This window comes from Xenopus laevis, chromosome 2L (assembly GCF_017654675.1).
Source record: "Xenopus laevis strain J_2021 chromosome 2L, Xenopus_laevis_v10.1, whole genome shotgun sequence".
Lineage (NCBI taxonomy): Eukaryota > Metazoa > Chordata > Amphibia > Anura > Pipidae > Xenopus > Xenopus laevis.
In genome coordinates, this window is record NC_054373.1 from 155,981,250 (window position 1) to 156,003,206 (window position 21,957).

Below are 21,957 nucleotides of genomic sequence, written 5' to 3' on the forward strand. Positions count from 1 at the left end.
TATTTACAGATACATAGTGCCACAAATCATTATTTACAGATACATAGTGCCACAAATCATTATTTACTGATACATAGTGCCACAAATCATTATTTACAGATACATAGTGCCACAAATCATTATTTACTGATACATAGTGCCACAAATCATTATTTACTGATACATAGTGCCACAAATCATTATTTACTGACACATAGTGCCACACATTATTATTTACTGATACATAGTGCCACATATTATTATTTACTGATACATAGTGCCACATATTATTATTTACTGATACATAGTGCCACATATTATTATTTACTGATACATAGTGCCAGAAATCATTTTCTACTGATACATAGTGCCACATTTCATTATTTACTGACACATAGTGCCACAAATCATTATTTACAGATACATAGTGCCAGAAATCATTATTTACTGATACATAGTGCCACATTTCATTATTTACTGACACATAGTGCCACATATTATTATTTACTGATACATAGTGCCACAAATCATTATTTACAGATACATAGTGCCAAAGATCATTATTTACTGACACATAGTGCCACAAATCATTATTTACTGATACTTAGTGCCACATTTCATTATTTACTGACACATAGTGCCACATATTATTATTTACTGATACATAGTGCCACAAATCATTATTTACAGATACATAGTGCCAAAGATCATTATTTACTGACACATAGGGCCACAAATCATTATTTACTGATACATAGACACATATTTCTCCTGCTTGTTTTTCATATGGGAGAACTCCACACTGCAACTGCAGATTTTCAGGCCTTTTACAGGAACAACATAAAAATGTTTTTATAGTTGTTATGTATTAGATTTTGGCTTGATATGTGGCTCCCTGGGACAATGTAAGCTTTGGGTGGGGGGGGGGGGAGAGGACACTCATGGATTGCTCTCATGTTGTTCCAAAATTAAATATAACTCTTCTGTTCTTCTGTTTTATGCCATTTTCAGCTCTTCTGCAAAGTCTGAGCACAGAATGATTTAGTTATCAAGGGGGATAACCAAATTCAGAACAGACTTATAGGGGCAGATTCACTAAAAGACAAAGTGGCTAGTGCTAGCGACAATTCGCCAGCGTTGCCACCCGCAGGTGCCAATTTGCTAGCAAAAGAGACCATCGCTCGCGTTTGTTCGCACTCTATCGCCAGGCGACTTTGCCACCTCCGACCAGAAAAGTGCTAAAAAGAAGCTAGAACTTCCTCAATCTTCTGTCACTTACATCATTACCTGTGTGCCGAAAAATGCATGAAAGTTACAAAAACACTGGCGATTTTTCCTTTTTTGAAGCGGGATTGCCTGCAAAAGTCCTAACAAACTTTTTTTGGGAAACCGGTTTTCTCCAGACATTAGGAAGATATGGAACATTAACTTTATAGTGGGCTCATGTGTAGGGCATTAAACTGTATAAAGTCTCTTGTCTTTACTAAGGTTCCCTGGACATTTGTAAAAAAAAAGTGGTCACTTCAAGCATTTTCCCCAGGAGATTTTTTATTATAGCCAACAGGAAGGTAAGGAAAGGCAGTTTGTGGAGATTTGCCGGGCGACTAATCTCCCTGAATCTCCCCGTGTGTCCTTACCCTAAGGGGCAGATTTATCAAGGGTCGAATTTCGAAGTACAAAAAACTTCGAAATTCGACCATCAAATTAAAAAACTTCAAATATCGAATTCAACGTTTTTTCAACAAATTTGGCAATCCTGAATGATTTTAGTGATCGATCGAAGGATTTTTTTTCGATGTGTAAAGACTAAAGAAAAATGTTCTAGAAGGTCCCCATAGGCTAACATAGCACTTTGGCAGGATTAATTTGGCGAAGTATTGAAGTCGAAGTTTTCTTAATGAGTACTTCGATTATCGAATGGTCGAATATTCGAACGATTTTTACTTCAAATCGAAGTAAATTCGAAGTCGTAGTATCCTATTCGATGGTCGAAGTATCCAAAAAATTTCTTTGAGTTTCGAATTATTTTACTTCGAAAATTCCCTCAAATTCACTTTGACCATTAATAAATCTGCCCCCAAAAGTTAACTATAGGTCATGTTCAGAGAAAATGATTTCAGTCTTGGTTTCAAAAACCTCTAAAACCACTAAAATTTGACCTTTGATAAATAGGCCACAAAAAGTACACAAAACAGCCCTGTTTGCCATAATCTTAAGAAACTAACAAGTGACTTTGCTAGCTGAGACCAACTACAATTATAGGCATATCAGTGCACTTTGTTGGCTGGGGAAAAACACATTGTGCAGTTTAGATTTCACTCCTCGTAACTTTTCCAATGCTTTAGCTCATGTGGAATGGGAAAAGCAAGTACAATAGCAGGAGGAAGTGACACGGAGACAAAAACAGAGGGCAAATGTCTGATTGATGAATTGGAGATGGGCAATAAAGGGGCAGGTTGTAAAGCAAAGCTGGAGACAGAAAGATAAAGATGATCCAGGGCGGGCGGGGGGAGAAGCCTAATGTATTGCTAACTACACACTGCAAAGGCTTTTTTTTTTATCTCATGCCATACAAACAACCCATTAGTAGCAGGAACCTTGACAGGGGCATGTTCTTTAACAGGAATGGCCAAAGCATTCCAAAGGGGGTGGTGTTGGTGCCTAGGAAGATTTAAACCTCTGCCATTCTGCAAAGCAGTTCAATTAAAGTGACACAGAAGACTATGGTTTTGGCACCACTGAATGCTTTTTAGCACCATTTGTTCCCTTGTGATTCCTGCTATTAAAGCTGAACTATTTTTTTATGTAGGTTTTTTTTGAAGACGTCAAAACCTGTACAGTATATAGATAATTTTGCAGACGTGTTAAAATGTAAAACAATTTTATAATTTATTTGCACTGTGGCTGTTTTAAACCGGTCCCAAATGTTGATTTATCATCCCTGTGACTATCCCACCCACCATTTCATGCTATGGCAACTGGTTGTTTTAGCCTTTATACTCATTTATGTTCATTTTATGCTCATTTTGTCTATAGCATGTACAAGAAGCCTACTGAATGCACTCGTCACAAGAAAACAAAGGCAGATTAGTGCAAAGCAAACAATATTATTTTCACCTCAGTACACGACAAGTAAATGCACACTGTCGAAATAACGCCTGCATTTCTCTTAAAACACTTCGATATCATTGATGTGAGTCATACACGTATGTCTCATGTATAATACAATAATACATGAGACATGAGACACATGTTCATATAGTGTTGTTTTTGCAGGTATGGGTGGGATCGCTAGGCAATGTATCTAGCACAGAATGCTACATGTCTATAAGGGCAATGGTGCAAAGAGCATCTCAAGGGTGAAATCACTCTTGCAGGCAGGTGACAAAATGCTCTAGAAAAAGTTTTCCATTGAACAGCATTGTAACTACAGTATCTTTGTTGGTGCAGTTATTATTCCAATATGCGCCATTGCTGTTTTACTGCCGGTGCACCTAAATTATCAATCCAAAATGCTCACTGCTCCGGCAGGGATACAGTGATTGCAATACTTTTTGATTAAAAGGTTTATTATAGTATTCTGTTGCCTTCCAACAAGATTCCATGCGGGTAACAAAGGCAGGTGCCTTGCAGTGCAGACACATTCAGGTAACGGAAGGCGGCAAGTTGGCTTTTGCCGCTATCATAAATATGGGACCTGTGCCATAAACCCATGCCAGAATCTTTATTCACTGATATTATGCAGGATTCAGCCTGAACAGGGGTTGCAGCCCTGGAAATGTTGATGCACTGGTGATTCATTAAATGGGGTAAGCTTCCTGTTCGCCCTCTCTCCTTGGCCATGAACTTGCTATGGTTAAATTCTCTTGTTTCTGTAAGTGACTGGCCCTTTAATCAATGCAACCCATTGTGCTTTTCTGTAGTAACTGAACCTGACTAATCACGTTTGAGTAGTTATCAGAAGAGCGGGAAATTGGCTTACTCCATACAGGTAAAACATTAACAGTAGCTTACATGAAAACGGCCGTACACCTTTAATAAATGGAGAAGAAATGAGTAAGTAATGGAATGCTGGCTTTCTGCCCTGTGCAAGAATATTTATAAATGTATTTTTTAAACCTGAGAGAATGTGAGCTCAGTAGTCTGGGCTATGGCACATGTAGCATTTTGCTTCCACAGCTCTGCGTCCTATTGCTGGAAATGGGAAGTGCAATGCTATTATGGCTGCCATCCAAACCCCAAAAGAACAAATGCCACTTACAAATGCCACTTTTAAGGTCCCTTGTGACATACTGAACATATTTTCCAGCAGAGTAAATACACTGTATGCTGGGGGAGAAAACACTGTTGCCTTACGCCTCGTCATTACAGATGCACTGACATTGCTCGCAAGGAAACATCGAGCGAATTCGGAAAAGTAGTCCTGTCACACGTTTCCCCAGTGGCGAATTGCATGTTAGCAGACGGAGAGGAAACAATTGACTTTTTGTCGCCAACTGTAGCTGAGATTGCAAGCGACAAAACACCCCTTGGTTTTCTCATAACCTGTAATAAATACTGTACATAGCTGTAGTATAATGAAGAGTCAGGGAGACCTAGTCTGACATCAACTGCTATATATTCATATATAATTATATGTTCTCCAATGGAAGGCTGTCTACATTTCTGTTTTACATGTTCTCTTAAAGACCAGCAACAGCAAAAATGCAAAAGAAAATGTAAAGCTTTGCAATCATTCAGATCATTTCTCATATTATTATTCTCTTCCACTCAAGCATACTCATGCGATAAGAAAGGCTTTCCATGTAGAATAACCCATTTAGTGTACCCCATGTAAAACATACTATAACTTTGTTATTAAACACTGTACTTTGTGCTTCAAAAAAATCAAGACGTGCAATGTCTAAAATATAGGTTTATGTTGATTCAATGTCAAGAAACACAAACTACAATGAACCAGATTGTTCTATTGTTATAGCCTATTTTTGTGGCTAATAGCGTGAAAAGCCACACCAGGCAGCGAATAATAAACTAATTTTCTGCCGACTAATACAATAAGACTGACTCACAAGAATCTGTCAATCTACATGTCACCGAATTACATTCCACACCCCCATATTGGAGGCGTTGGGAAAGCTCAGGTATGTCAAGAATTTAACACAAACAGAAAATTCGTGAAACGCATCTGTTTGGGGGTGGGGCAACATAAGTCTAATACAAAGTTATTTTAAACCACAAAAACAGTTGAAGAAACAACATTATTACTGTGCCCTCTGCACCAAATACGAGTGTCTATAAAGGCCAATAAATGCAATGTAAGGTATGTGGATGTATAAAAAGCATGTGTAGCCGCACCCTTACAGTATTCCGTGTCATTAAAAAAAAACTTTTTCTGAACAGAAGTGCCATTTATATGATTTCAGGAATTAAACATATTTCTAAACAGTCAGCCCTCCTGCTTGTTCTGTATAAATGCTTGTTGCTGGCAGAATAAATTGCCCTATCTAAAATTAAAGAAATGTATTACAGGTTACATCTATTTCATTTATGGGTAGAATGTGAGAAATACAAAGAGGAAAGGAATGGGTTCATTTCTTACAAAGCTAAATTCAGCCAAGGTGTAAATATTTAACAGATCGGTACAGGTAGACGATATCCCATTCTACGTGTTTCTTTGTCCCAGTCTTCTTAAAAATCCTATTCACTCAAACAATGAACAAAGCACAGGCCCCTGCAGGGAACTTGTCATAGGTATTCATTTCTATTAGCCCTGACAAGACAATATTAATGATTGTTTATTCTTATACAATAAAACTTTCATTGCCCAACCACTCAGTACCTATTAACACTTCTTTGACATTCCTGCCTCTTGAAAAGAGCCAGCTCTCCAAGGGGTATATTTATCAAAGAGTGAAGTTAATAGTGAAGTTCCGCCATTAGAGTGAAATTCCACCACTCTCCATTCATTTCTATGGGATTTTTATAGGCGTATTTATCAAAGGGTGAACTTTCACTTTCACCCATTGATAAATACACCTTTCAAAATCCCATAGAAATGAATTAAGAGCTGCGGAATTTCACTCTAGTGGCGGAACTTCACTCTTTGATAAATTTACCCCTTGTTCTTTGGTGCACAAATCTGAATATGATTGAATGTCAGAGCAAAGTGCACACACCAAATGTTGACAACTGTTATTTCTTTATTTTTAATATTTTTCGAACCCCTTTGCTACTTAGGACATTTGACCAGTTCAAATAAATTTGAAATTTGGTAACCTGGATTAGCAATTATGACCTGAAAATGTTCCCAATAATGTACAGAGATTATTGTTTTTCTCCAAAATGATCTATCCACATTAAAGAGGCACATCAAAAGGTGGCCATAGATTAAAAGATGGTTTGGTAAGACTAGTAATCAAGCAAATTTTGCACTCATATGTCCACCTTGAGGAGGGAAATATTGGGCTGATCTGATTTTTTTGGCCTTGGAGCCAATAATGGCTCCTATGCTAGTGACCAGATGTGGACCTAATCCAATAAGAACACGCCTCTGAAGAAGCTGACAAAGTGAAATGCATCAGGCGCGACACACTCCCTACAGCCCTACTGGAGACTTGTGGAGGAAATCGAATGCTGGATACATTTTCCTTTCATTGCAATTCTGGACTTATTGGGGTTATTTTCCTAGTGTCAGTCAATGATTTGAACAATTGCAATACTAATTTTATATATTTATTAAAGTGAGGTTTTATACTATGAGGCCCTTCCTGCTTTCTATATGTTAAGTAAGAATTAACCTGCAGCAAGTGGAAGGAATTCTGTGAAAAATGCTGCTTTAACAACAGTCTAAGCTGTGCCTATGTTCTACAGAGGGTCTGTGAGTATCCACCTACACTAAAGCACTATTAATTCATTTTGGGAGTTGTTGTCCATTTTAGTTACCAAATATCTTTACTATACCTGCTATCCCAAAGCCACAGTCCTTTCCCAGAGACTATTACTGTATTTCCAGTGCTACTATAGGCCAGAGTCCTGCGCGGGTCCATTTTTTGGGACCCGACCCGTACCCGCAACCTGCAATCCGCAACCCGCACCCGCAACCCGCATTCTTACCCGATTGGACCCGCAACCCGACCCGACCCGCAAGTACCTTCTCTGCAACCCGGACCCGCGACCCGCTGACCATCAAGAATCAGGAAGTCCTGTCTTTATAAACCGGAAGTGACATCATCGGAAGTAGATATGATCAGAAAAAAGGGAGTAAAACCGGAAGTGCTGTCATTGTGTACCGGAAATGACATCCTCGGAAGTGGACGTGACCAGAAAAAAGGAGCAAATATTGATATTGAGAAGACCCGCAACCCCGCAGAACCGCCGACCCGCGGGTATACCCGCACCTTGAACTTCAACTAAAAACCCGCATGGTACTGCAAGTTTTTGCGGGTAACCCGACCCGCTGCAGGACTCTACTATAGGCAGCTAATATTAGGGTATGGCCACACCAGGAGATTTGGGGAGATTTTGTCGCCTGGCGGCTTATTGCCTCGTCTTCTGAGCGACAATCTCCCCGAACTGCCTCAGCGTGTTTTCCCATAGGCTATAATGAAAAGTCACCTGCGCTAATGCACACGCGGCGATGCGTTTTCCATAGTTGCCCGAAGTTGTAGGTGGATGTACCGACCATCATCATCATTTATTTATATAGCGCTGTCAAGATACGCAGTGCTTACCATCGAAAATAGCAGCATATAGATGAGAAAAGGAGAGCACTCTGTTGCAGATTAACTGCTTGTGCTTTTTATTTATTGCAGACTGCAAAACACGACATGTTTCGGGCCTTCAGTGCCCTTTCTCGGGTTGTTACACATCATAAATACATTTGTGTGCTTGGCTTATAAAGAAAATCATATAATCTGCATACTGGTGGATTCAAAACGAATAATTTCCCACATTTATGGAGCCATGCCATCATCAGCCAAGATAACAATTTTGATTGCAGATATGAAAGCTAGCACTTAGCTCATCCAATAAGTTAACTACTGCTGGAAAATTGAGAATGATCCATGAACCTGACATACTAATGTTAGCAGATATAAATAATAATCACCTTGTCACAACTGTCAGGCTGAATGATAGGGCTGCTTAACCTGAGGCCTGAAGGCAGATGAGTCAATACATTTGATCCTTATGGCCTAGAGCCACCAAAAACTTCCAGAAACTTCTTGGACGGCATTGGAGTATTTAATGGCTCTGTCCCACAAACATTTGGGTGCAAGAAACATTTGCCACCATGAGAAAGAAACAGCACCGTCTTAACACTTTTTCCAGAGAAAATTACTATGACACATCTGGTTTTGATCAATGCTAATAAATAACTGCAAATATATCTGCTGATCAGTAACAGAAAAGCCGGCATATACTGGCATTTAAGCTGCTGATTTGGCCCCTTTAAACTGAGTTAGCAATTTATCCACTTGTGTATGTACCCTCCTGGACAACCTATAATGACAGATATCTATTGGTCCTGCACACAGGCCCGGATTTGTGGAAAGGCCACCAAGGCCAGAAACACTGGGGATGCACAGGAGATATTATAGTTTTTAACATTTTCCGTGCACCAATCATTGAACAATCATGGTTGATGGGGGAGACGAACAGCAGTGGACCTAGTGGCACCCACTATGTAAATCCAACCCTGCCTTTCTGGGGGGGGGCACGTGCACCAAAAGATCCAGAAGATCAGATCAGATCTACTTGTTTGGTGACCTTGCCAAATAAGCGGATATATAAATAAAATATAAATTATACCAGCACCTCTCCATAAATTAATGCCTGAGCCAAACTATAAAACATGTTCAGGAATCATCACAATATAAGTGTGTTTTAACAGAGATGGGCTTGTAGCAACAGTTATAGATGCAAAGTGAAAAGTATCCATTCTTTTAAGGAACACTAAACATGATTTTGCATGAGCTGTTTTACACCAGCTGGATGAAAGAATTTATCATTGCATTCCTCATTACCTGGTAATAATGCTAAAATCTGCTGTGAGTTTGCCATCTTTGGGAAAGGCACAGAATAGTAGAACGACCTTCTTAAAATTACAGGCTGAATACAGGATTAAAACTCTAGAAATTCCATCACCAAGGTCAGCCACCAGCATGTCTTGCTGAAACAATCTTTGGTACATGCATAATGGTGACGATCTCTATTTGTAGGTTCATTAATTGAGCCGGTTTGGAAACTGAATCTGCTGATGCACCATGTTGTCCAGTGACTGGTACATAGGGGAAATGAAGAATAGATGCAGCTCCTCTTTACTTCAGATTTTTTCATCATCAGGCTGAATGAGTGGAAACAGGACCGCTCAGAAATCACAGGGCCCCATACAACAAAATTTCCTAGGCCCCCTGGGCTGCTCTCACCACACCACCGGGTAAGGGGGGCGCCGGCTAATCAAGTAAGTGTGGCGTTGCCGGGCCCCCCTTACCCTCGGGCCCCCTACAACTCTACCCCCTGTCCCCCCCTGATGGCTGCCCTGAGTGGAACAATAGAAAGTGGCCATAGCGTGTCTGGCTCGTTGTATGGCATATGTCTGTTCAGCCTGCTGGCGAAATGGTCAAATATTGTACAGTGTTGACCCATCTATGGCCACCCTAACATGACAAGCAGCAGACTATCCACATACAGCCTTCACTATTCAAATGCATTATGAATTCACTTACCCAAAAACCATTGTTCCAGTTTTATCAATAAAAAACAGTGCAATGACTTCAATCAAACCATGTGTTTTATCTTTTATTTCTGGGATGATTATAATCTTTTCAGTTTTCTGTGTACTGTTTATCGTCTTTCACAGTAAGCGAAATTATCCCCTAACAATGGGGTATTTAAAAGGGAATCTCTAATGTTGTTTTTTGAATAATATTTTTTAAAATCCTATAATCCAACATCGTCTGGACTTTTCGATGAGATGCAACAAGCCTAGACCATCTGCTATGTGCCATGTCACACTTAAGGATTGAGGACGGCATTGGTTAGTTGATGCGGTCCTTGATCCAACTTCTCGATTTCTCCTCGTTATGATCCAAACGTTGGGCCCTAGGGCCCATGATCAGATCAGCCCAATATAGTCCACCTTGAGGGCATACTGAGAAGAGATCTACTTGTTTGGTGACCTCGCCTAACAAACAGATCTTCATATGTATGTCCAACTTTAGTCTGCATCAATTAAGGAATAATTATGATATTAATTAATGGATTAATTAGTTAAATATTCTCTTTAAGGGAAGAGCCTCCCTTCAGATCAGAGCATTTGTAAGTGAATGGTTTTTTTTTACTAATCTCCCCAAACTGCCTCCACGCCGGCTAAAATGTAAATCACCGGTGGGATGGCACTCGGCGAGATTTGTTTTCCCAAATCGCCCGAAATGCCAATTACTAATTTTGTCTTCCCTGCCCACCTTCAGATGGGGAGAATATACAATGATTCCCATGTACCTGTCTAACAGCAGCATCGTTGGTCTAGCAGGAACCCAGAGACTGCTAAAATCACTGTTATTATCATCGTCATCATCATTTATTTATATAGCGCTGTCAAGATACCCAGTGCTTATTACATCTTGCTCATTCCCCTCTTCACCAAACCTCCAGAGAAATACCCTACAAACTGCACTCAGGTAAGCAGTGGGGTGGGACACCAGCAGAGCTGGCAAACAGTAAGTATTTGGGTGGCTTGTGACACCTAAGTGTCTCGCAAGTTTTGTCTTAGGGGGTCATGCATTGTCCTGTGACCCCTCTCTGACTTGTGTAAATCAAATTATACATTCAGACAAACAGACATCTAACTGTGTTATTTATCACAGATAATAAGTCACCCTGTGATATCATAGATGTGCAGCTTGTGTTAGATCTCACCATGTCACAACACAGATGTATAGAGAAGGTGCCACATATCACATTCTAACACTAGATACACTCCTGTGAGGGAAGGTAAATCTGTAGAAGGAAATTTAGCACTGATCAGATGTTTCTATGAATAATATCTTCGTGTGATTTGTGATTATGTCCCCACTTGGATGGTTGAACCAAAGAGGTTAGTGTGAAGAAGGCTAAAAGGGGCCTGAAAAGCTCTCCTATGTGTAATAAATGCAGTAAATGGCTTCTCAATACAGAAGGTTCATTAACTAAAATTATAGGTGTACACACTCAGTTATTATATTATCGACGGGGGCATTCAAATAACTGGATTGTACTCCTTTGGTCAACTATGCAGCTAGTGCTGGTTTAATAGCTTTTAAATTCAGAAATCTTGCTTTAGACATGTTAGTGGGATATATGGCTTCTGAGAGGTAGTATACAGGCAGGGCCACCATCTGGGATCACAGAGACCACTATTAATAAGTTATCAGGGCCCTCTACACCCATTGTTCACACCACAGTGATTTATATACATGCGCCCAACTCACCCCATCTCTGACACAATCAGAGAGGGTGGTCGAGCATGAATAAATATACAAGCACTGCCCTATCACTAGTCGGGTTTGGAACTATGAGCTGTTGGCCCATGACCCATCTGGGAACTGACTTTGGGGGCAATTGGTTGGGCAAACCTGCCTGACCTATTGGTCCCGCAGATTTTGAGCCACGTGTGCATCACTGAAGCACAAGTAGGGGATCTACTATGCAGAGTGCTTGGAACCTGGGTTTTTACTGTAATTTGGATCGTTATACCTTAAAGGTGGCCATACACAATTAGTTCCACTCCTCTGAAAAGGTCGCCAAATGAGGAGATCTTAACCCGATATGCCCACCAAAAGCAGGGCAATATTGGGTGAATCCAATCTTTTGGCCCTGCAATGAAGGAAATTGGTGCAGACGGGACAAGGACTGCATCAATTAACTGATGCGGTCCTCGATCCCCAAGAAAAATCAAACATGCACCAATCTATATCTTGCCGATTTTTGGCCTGATTTAGATCATGGAGACCCGTCGGAACGCCCCATACACTGGCAGATAAGATGCTGAATGGGTCTGAAGGACTGATATCGGCAGCTTTAATATTCCCGTGTATGGCCACCCTAAGTCTGCTAACAGTTAAAAATAAACCCAATAGGTTTGTTTTGTCACCAATATAGATTAGTGTGGCTTAGTTACCATCAAGTATGATATACTGTTTAATTATTACAGAGAAACAGTATTATTATTTGTTCAACATGGACTCATGGGAGATGGCTTTTCTGTAGTTTGGAGCTTTATGGATACTGGGCATCATAACTCTAGCACTCCTTAAAGCTGGAGCATTTGCTGCATAGTGGCAGTACAATGGAGCAAATGCCAGAAAAACAGGGGAGGGAATTTGAGCATAGCAATGGAAAGTTTTTCACTAAGAACGTTTTGGTTAAAGTAACTGCCATAAGATATTGCCTATGCAGAAGATATTAAGAGAGTATTATTGCACGATTTGACCCTACTGAGGAGTCAATATCTGAGAACAAAAACAGTTGAAGGTAACAGACCTAATGCCCAAATTCTCTTGGGTACGTGAGACTCTCTCCAGTAAGTGACATAAAAGGGCTCATTTACTAAGGTCTGGCTACAATACAAGAGCACAGATGCCCTTTAGGGTGGTGGCACATGTAGCGATTTGGGGAGATTAGTCGCCTAGTGACAAATCTCCTCTTCTTTGGGCAAGTAATCTCCCCAAAATGCCTTCATACCAGATAGAATGTGTATCGCCGGTGGTATTGCACTCAGATTGCTTCAACTTTCCGAAGTTGCCCAAAGTTTCCTCGTGAAGGCATTTCGGGGAGATTAGTCGCCCGAAGAAGAGGAGATTTGCACTGGGCGACTAATCTCCCCGAATCTGATAGTGTGCCACCACCCTTAGAGCTTATGCAGGAGAATTTCTGCCCTGTGTCTGGCTGTGCTCTGCACCGTGTGGTTCATAAAAATCTTATTTCTGCCCACCACCGCTCTCTCTTAATTGCACATATCAATGAAGCATGAGGGGACAGTGCAAAATCTCTGTGCTCCAAAAGATTGTATGGCAATTTATTAAAGTTAAAAGGCAGGGTGCAATGTGCGAAAACATTGCCTGATTTGCACCCTGCCTTCAAGTTTGCAAATTATCCCCTAAAGTGTCTCTGGGTGCCCAGAGGGGTTGGTAAGGCTTCTCTGCAATAGAAGTATGCCATCTGGAGGGTTACAGGGTGCTAGAAAGAAAGGAGGAGACTAAGTGCTAGCAAAAATGCCTCCCTCAGTCTAACAAAAAATAATACATTATGTTATATCTTTCATTGTGGGGCCTATTGAAATTTTACCCCCAACTTTATGTTCTATGAATTAAACATTAGGGTAGTGGCCCAGCGACTAATCTCCCCAAATGCCTTTCCTTCGTCAAGAATACGAATCGCTGGCGGGATGGCATACATTTCCAAAACGCCCGAAATTGCCTCACGAGGAAACTTCCGGCTACTTCAGAGATCCGAATCGATTCGTATGCCATCCCACCAGCAAGATTTAGAGAACATTTTTGCTGGACTACTAATCTCCCCATTTGCCACTACCCTAAATATGGATAATATATCGATGAAATAGGAATGTTAAATTCAAATGAAATTTGGGCCTGTACCAAGACAATTACGAAGAATATCTGCCATTGTTTCCATTTAATCCCGGGTAATCCCCGTTAATCCCTACCCGTGCCTAGTGATGGCTGGCCAATTGGCTCCTGAATGAGCAAAATATATTTGTTTAAATGCAGTCTGATATGAAGAGCTATTCATGTACTGTCAGTGTAGTGTAACCATCCACCCCCAGCCAAACCCCTTTTTCTGCATTCCACAGATATCTTGTCATTGTGCGAAAATGAATCTCCTTTGTACTTTGCATGTTAATAGTCAGCAGCTTTGTATTTTTCTTGGGTGTATTGTATTTTTGACATGCTTTACAAAAAAAATATCTGGTCATTCAAAATTTGTTTTATGCAGTGAGTGGAGAATATAGTATTTAGTGTACTAAAGTTGGTAACTCAGGAATAAGGTGTATTTAGTAGTGCAGGTAATTGCAGCATCAAGTGCCGGGTTCACAAAAATTGGCTAAGAATCCTGCAGGTTGGACACACAGACAAAAGGGTCACCAATGTTCTTAGGAACACAACTGCTCTTCCTCAAGTGAGTTAACCCTGACTCATACACCCTGCCCTGACTCAAGCATGGCTGCTGCTTTAGGTCTGTACTCTTACCCAAACCTAGAGCAGCAGATACAGGGACATGTACAAAATGGTACATTTTATGGGGCAAATCATATTTCTAGTACTATGCATGTATCTGGGTCATTAAAAGGAAGCTAATGATGACTGTCACAGATGCAGTAAGCCAGTTGATGGTGATCTAAGGCTAGGGTCAGACGATCGCAGATCTCAGTTTGTGGAGAAGTGTAGGCCAAGGATCCACTCCCCTGCTTCTTCTCTGCTCCTGATCTGCCTGCACCTGCAATCATTGTCCCTACTAGGGTGCAGGCAGACAATCTGCCCTGCCTGAAGAAAAGGGGAGCAGCAGGACAGCGGATTCTCCGTCTGCCTTAATCTGGCCTCAGTTTAGAAACAGGCAATGACAACAAATTTTATTTTTGTAAATTAATTTAATGTTCATTTAACAACCACGTGTGAAATGAAGACTGCTTATCAATAGGATAGTTTTTTTTGCTTTAAAGCATAGACTAAACCATTGATCCCCAACCAGTAGCTCATAAGTAACATGTTGCTCACCAACCCCTTGGAAGTTACTCCCAGTGGCCTCAAAGCAGGTGCTTATTTTTCAATTCCTGGCTTGGAGGCAAGTTTTGGTGGCATAAAAACCAGAAGTACTGCCAAACAGAGTCTCCTCTTGGCTGCCAGTCCATATAAGGGCTACCAAATGTCCAATCACAGACCTTATTTGGCACCTCCAGGAACATTTTTCATGTTTGTGTTGCTCCCCAACGTTTTATACATCTGTATGTTGGTGAAAAAGGTTGGGGACCTCTGGTCTAAACTGTCAAATTTATTTGCTTTAGTTTGCAAAGTTTCCATAAAAGGTGGCAACCCTACCTGGTACACAGCAGGATTACCAACTCGTAGAGTTATACGAATGGTAGACCAAGCAAACCCAGGAAAAGATACAAACCCAGTGCTTTTATATTTTGGGCAGTGGCATAACTTCTGGAGGAGCAGGGGGTGCAACTACACCTGGGCCTGTCCCTCCCAATAGGAGGGAGGGGAGGCCCAAAGGTAAGATTGTGCTTACAGTGCATGTCCTGGCTGGGCTGCAGACTGGGAGGGAACTGGATGCAGTTTTTGTTAGTGATCCGCTATTACACCAGTGATTTTGAGTCTTCACTACCTCCTGTTATGCCACAATAGCATTCCCAGCTCTGCCCAATGCTGCCTATTTTCTGATTTCAGGTGTGCTTTCAATGGTGGGGGTTAACTACAGTTTAGGTGCAAATATAGGATGCTACTATATGTAACTGGGTGAGGGGGTGCGTGCAAACCAGGGTGTCTCCAAATGAATCCTTGAGTCTGTGAGTTGATATGCTTGAGGAATTTAAACATAAATGTAGTATTAAAGCTGTTCAGCATTGTTTCTCAACGAGAAAGAGTTATATTTCTTCATAGATCTGAGAATGGTTCCAGCTATGCCAAAAGTTGCAAAAGGACAGGGTTCAAGTGTCTGAGAGATCTCAGCATCCCAGAGCTCGTTGCAAAACAGAAGAATTGTTCCCGAGTTAATTAGGGAACTTCTTGCTTCTCTAATCTCAGACATGGCTTACTGCGTCCTGACCCCTGCATTCACCCCTCTCGGCACCTCCTCTGTTCCACCCGCCTGGTTACTTTCAGAGAGCCTGATCCAAGCAAAAAGAATCGGCACATTCCATCCCTTTATACAGCTTCAATCAATGAGTCTTGTTTTTCCCCAAAGAAGGGGGGAACAGAACCTTCTGTACTGTACAAAAGAAGATAGAGTTTTCTCTTTAGAAATTTTTTTGACACAGCATTTTAGGAAAAGAGGTAAAAGAAAAGCAAATAAAAGTAGATCAATGAATACAAATTGTGTATATCATCAGGAAGAAGTGATATGGATTTATGTATACCATACCTTAACACAATCAGGGCCGGACTGGGCCAGCGGGTAACCAGGAAAAAACATGGTGGGCCCTGCCGGCCCGGACCTACTCTCATTCCTGACCTGGGCCTGGGCACTATAACCAATAACTGCACACTGTGCTTTACAGGAGGTCCTTACCACTGATGATCTCTGCAAATAATGACAATATTAAAACAATCCATGTATTTAAGAAGTTACTGTTTTATTAATACAGAGAAAAAGGAAACCATGTTTAAAAATTAGAATTATTTGCCTAAAACAGGATCTATGGGACACTCATTTGATTGGTTGCCATGGGTTACTGCCCTGCTTCCATTATTTTATTGCTTATAAATGAGCCCCACAGTGTTTATGGTATTTCTAGCAACCCACAGTTGGTAGCATTTTACTAACAGTTTCAAAGAACAATTTTAATTGGTTGTTATTGGTTACTAGACCTGGTGCAAACTTTGTGACTTTTATTAAATTAGCCCCACAGTTTAAGGACAAAGTATGGTGAATAAGAATTGAGTCTTGCAAAGAAACACTGGAATTTAGTTTTTATTTAGTTATTTGGCCAAGCCCATATATCCTTGCCTGGGACTGACAATGAAACTCATTAGCCATCTATAATAATGGCAATTATTTCATGGCAAATGTTTTGTGGCAATCAACTGCAAAAATGTGCCATCGACTATTGAATGAGATTAAAAAAGCTGAACTTACATATATAAAATGGCACACATTACTGAAAATAATCAGAATGGCAAGTGACACACAGTGAACCACAGGTTCTTAACTAGTGACTCACTTTATTTTGGAAAATAAAGCAATAGCTAAAGTCTATGTACTAATTTCTTCTATTTTGAACTTGGAACAATTTTAGGGCCTGACCTGTGGCCTGTTTAAACATGGACCCACTTTGTGGCTGGTCAGGGCTTCAAACACTTACTAGCAATAAACAAGAAGAACAAGAATACAAGTGCTAAAGAAGCACTCAAAGAAATGAGAAACAATGCTCAGGTTCTGACACATTCCATGAGTGAGCACAAGTCTAGCAGGTATTTCACTAGCTCACACTACAGGTGCACAGGCAGCTTTAGGGCACAAATGTTGAATGTGCTTTCTCTCCCACAACCACATATTTATGATGCACCTTCTTACTCATAGCTCTCTGACATGACCTTTTACTAATGAATTACTCCCTGAAGGCATTTTGTTTCCTCTAGGTTCATAAATTCGGAACTGCTGACAGGTTGATAATTATGTACTGTCAGTAAAGGTAAAGCCATACATATGTGACATGATTTTTAGCTGTTTACACAGTGTTCGTGCATGCTGGTTTAATTTTATAATGTATTTACTATATTCTGTATTGTGGGATAGCTGGTATTGCGGGGAGAGATGGTGCCTGTAGTAGCAGTGGGATAATAGTCTCTGGGAAGGGACTGTGACTGTGAGATAGCAGGTATCAGGGCCGGAACTAGGGTTAGGCAGAGTAGGCACGTGCCTAATGCGCAAAGCTGGGGGGCGCCAGGCACGTACCTGCTCTATCGCCTACCCCATGTCCTGTCGCATCTCTCCCCTTGTAATTGCGCATAGGTGCATGGCAATTCGCGCTTCAGCGCATGCGCACAAGGCAATTCCAGCTTCAGTGCATGCGCGCACAGTGATGCGCACGATCGTCACTTTTCACATGCGCGCAAAAGTACCGGTTCACGCATGCTCGCGCTCAGTCAGTGCCAGCCTGGAGAAGTTGCCTAGGGTGCCTGTTGGGGCTGGCCCGGCCCTGGCAGGTATAGTAGGGAGAGATGGTGCCTATAGTAACAGTGGGATAATAGTCTCTGGGAAGGGAGTGTGACTGTGGGATAGCAGGTATAGTAGGGAGAGATGGTGCCTATAGTAACAGTGGGATAATAGTCTCTCGGAAGAGACTGGTATCACACTTTATAACTTACCACACATAATTGTGTGCACTTTATGGTAGCTGCCTATAGTAGCACTGAAAATACAGTAATAGTCTCTGGGAAGGGAGTGTGACTGTGGGATAGCAGGTATAGTAGGAAGAGATGGTGCCTATAGTAACAGTGGGATAATAGTCTCTGGGAAGGGAGTGTGGCTGTGGGATAGCAGGTATAGTAGGGAGAGATGGTGCCTATAGTAACAGTGGATAATAGTCTCTGGGAATAGACTGTGGCATAGCAGGTATAGTAGGGAGAGATGGTGCCTATAGTAGCAGTGGGATAATAGTCTCTGGGAAGGGAGTGTGGCTGTGGGATAGCAGGTATAGTAAGGAGAGATGGTGCCAATAGTAACAGTGGGATAATAGTCTCTGCAAAGGGAGTGTGACTGTGAGATAGCAGGTATAGTAGGGAGAGATGGTGCCTATAGTAACAGTGGGATAATAGTCTTTGGGAAGGGAGTGTGACTGTGGGATAGCAGGTATAGTAGGGAGAGATGGTGCCTATAGTAACAGTGGGATAATAGTCTTTGGGAAGGGAGTGTGACTGTGGGATAGCAGGTATAGTAGGGAGAGATGGTGCCTATAGTAACAGTGGGATAATAGTCTTTGGGAAGGGAGTGTGACTGTGGGATAGCAGGTATAGTAGGGAGAGATGGTGCCTATAGTAACAGTGGGATACTATTACTGTATTTTCAGTGCTACTATAGGCAGCTACTATAAAGTACACACAATTATGTGTGGTAAGTTATAAAGTGTGATACCAGTCCTTTCCGAGAGACTATTATCCCACTGTTACTATAGGCACCATCTCTCCCTACTATACCTGCTATCCCATTGTCACACTCCCTTCCCAGAGACTATTATCCCACTGTTACTATAGGCACCATCTCTCCCTACTATACCTGCTATCCCACAGTCACACTCCCTTCCCAAAGACTATTATCCCACTGTTACTATAGGCACCATATCTCCCTACTATACCTGCTATCCCACAACCACCCTCCCTTCCCAGAGACTATTATCCCACTGTTACTATAGGCACCATCGCTCCCTACTATACCTGCTATGCCACAGTCTATTCCTAGAGACTATTGTCTCCACTGTTACTATATCGGCACCGTCTCTCCCTACTATACCTGCTATCCCACAGTCACACTCCTTTCCCGGAGGGATAATAGTCTCTCGGAAGAGACTGGTATCACACTTTATAACTTACCACACATAATTGTGTGTACTTTATAGTAGCTGCCTATAGTAGCACTGAAAATACAGTAATAGTCTCTGGGAAGGGAGTGTGACTGTGGGATAGCAGGTATAGTAGGGAGAGACGGTGCCTATAGTAACAGTGGAGACAATAGTCTCTGGGAATACCTGCTATCCCACAACCATACTCCCTTCCCAGAGACTATTATCCCACTGCTACTATAGGCACCATCTCTCCCTACTATACCTGCTATGCCACAGTCACACTCCCTTCCCAGAGACTATTACTGTATTTTCAGTGCTACTATAGGCAGCTACTATAAAGTACACACAATTATGTGTGGTAAGTTATAAAGTGTGATACCAGTCTCTTCCGAGAGACTATTATCCCTCCGGGAAAGGAGTGTGACTTTGGGATAGCAGGTATAGTAGGGAGAGACGGTGCCTATAGTAACAGTGGAGACAATAGTCTCTCGGAATAGACTGTGGCATAGCAGGTATAGTAGGGAGAGATGGTGCCTATAGTAGCAGTGGGATAATAGTCTCTGGGAAGGGAGTGTGGTTGTGGGATAGCAGGTATAGTAGGGAGAGATGGTGCCTATAGTAACAGTGGGATAATAGTCTTTGGGAAGGGAGTGTGACTGTGGGATAGCAGGTATAGTAGGGAGAGATGGTGCCTATAGTAACAGTGGATAATAGTCTCTGGGAAGGGAGTGTGACTGTGGGATAGCAGGTATAGTAGGGAGAGATGGTGCCTATAGTAACAGTGGGATAATAGTCTCTCGGAAGAGACGGGTATCACACTTTATAGCTTACCACACATAATTGTGTGTACTTTATAGTAGCTGCCTATAGTAGCACTGAAAATACAGTAATAGTCTCTGGGAAGGGAGTGTGACTGTGGGATAGCAGGTATAGTAGGGAGAGACGGTGCCTATAGTAACAGTGGAGACAATAGTCTCTGGGAATAGACTGTGGCATAGGAGGTATAGTAGGGAGAGATGGTGCCTATAGTAACAGTGGGATAATAGTCTCTGGGAAGGGAGTGTGACAATGGGATAGCAGGTATAGTAGGGAGAGATGGTGCCTATAGTAACAGTGGGATAATAGTCTCTCGGAAGAGACTGGTATCACACTTTATAACTTACCACACATAATTGTGTGTACTTTATAGTAGCTGCCTATAGTAGCACTGAAAATACAGTAATAGTCTCTGGGAAGGGAGTGTGACTGTGGGATAGCAGGTATAGTAGGGAGAGACGGTGCCTATAGTAACAGTGGAGACAATAGTCTCTGGGAATAGACTGTGGCATAGCAGGTATAGTAGGGAGAGATGGTGCCTATAGTAGCAGTGGGATAATAGTCTTTGGGAAGGGAATGTGGTTGTGGGATAGCAGGTATAGTAGGGAGAGATGGTGCCTATAGTAACAGTGGGATAATAGTCTTTGGGAAGGGAGTGTGACTGTGGGATAGCAGGTATAGTAGGGAGAGATGGTGCCTATAGTAACAGTGGATAATAGTCTCTGGGAAGGGTGTGTGACTGTGGGATAGCAGGTATAGTAGGGAGAGATGGTGCCTATAGTAACAGTGGGATAATAGTCTCTCGGAAGAGACTGGTATCACACTTTATAACTTACCACACATAATTGTGTGTACTTTATAGTAGCTGCCTATAGTAGCACTGAAAATACAGTAATAGTCTCTGGGAAGGGAGTGTGACTGTGGGATAGCAGGTATAGTAGGGAGAGACGGTGCCTATAGTAACAGTGGAGACAATAGTCTCTGGGAATAGACTGTGGCATAGGAGGTATAGTAGGGAGAGATGGTGCCTATAGTAGCAGTGGGATAATAGTCTCTGGGAAGGGAGTGTGGCTGTGGGATAGCAGGTATAGTAGGGAGAGATGGTGCCTATAGTAACAGTGGGATAATAGTCTCTGGGAAGGGACTGTGGCTGTGGGATAGAAGGTATAGTAGGGAGAGATGGTGCCTATAGTAACAGTGGGATAATAATCTCTGGGAAGGGAGTGTGGCTGTGGGATAGCAGGTATAGTAGGGAGAGATGGTGCCTATAGTAACAGTGGGATAATAGTCTCTGGGAAGGGAGTGTGACTGTGGGATATCAGGTATAGTAGGGAGAGATGGTGCCTATAGTAACAGTGGGATAATAGTCTCTTGGAAGGGACTGTGGCTGTGGGATAGCGGGTATAGTAGGGAGAGATGGTGACAGTAATATGTATTAAGTATACTTATTATGGAACTGGCTTATTATGAGTGTAGAGTTTGGCCCACCGGAATACCAGAAAACTCCCAGTGCGCTAGGTGTCAGTGGACCCTATTTCCGTAGAGAAGAAACTAGGAAAATAGGAGAACTATCCCATGCCCAACAGTCTGTATATCAACCCATGCTCAAATTATTTATATGCTTATAGATTAAATGAGGACATCTGTATCCAAAGACACTCCTAAAGAAAAAAGAACCCTTGTTACTTCATAGTTTTTTTCTATACCCAAGTGGCCATTTGGAGTGGGTTACTATTGTCCAGGGAGGTTATTAAGTACACATATATACTGGTGGCTAATTAACTGTAATAGTGAATGCATTAATAAGCAATTTCTACTCCTACGTCTAGTCTCTAAATTATCAACAAGGCATATTTTGTGAATACGGGTGTAGCCGAGGGCTT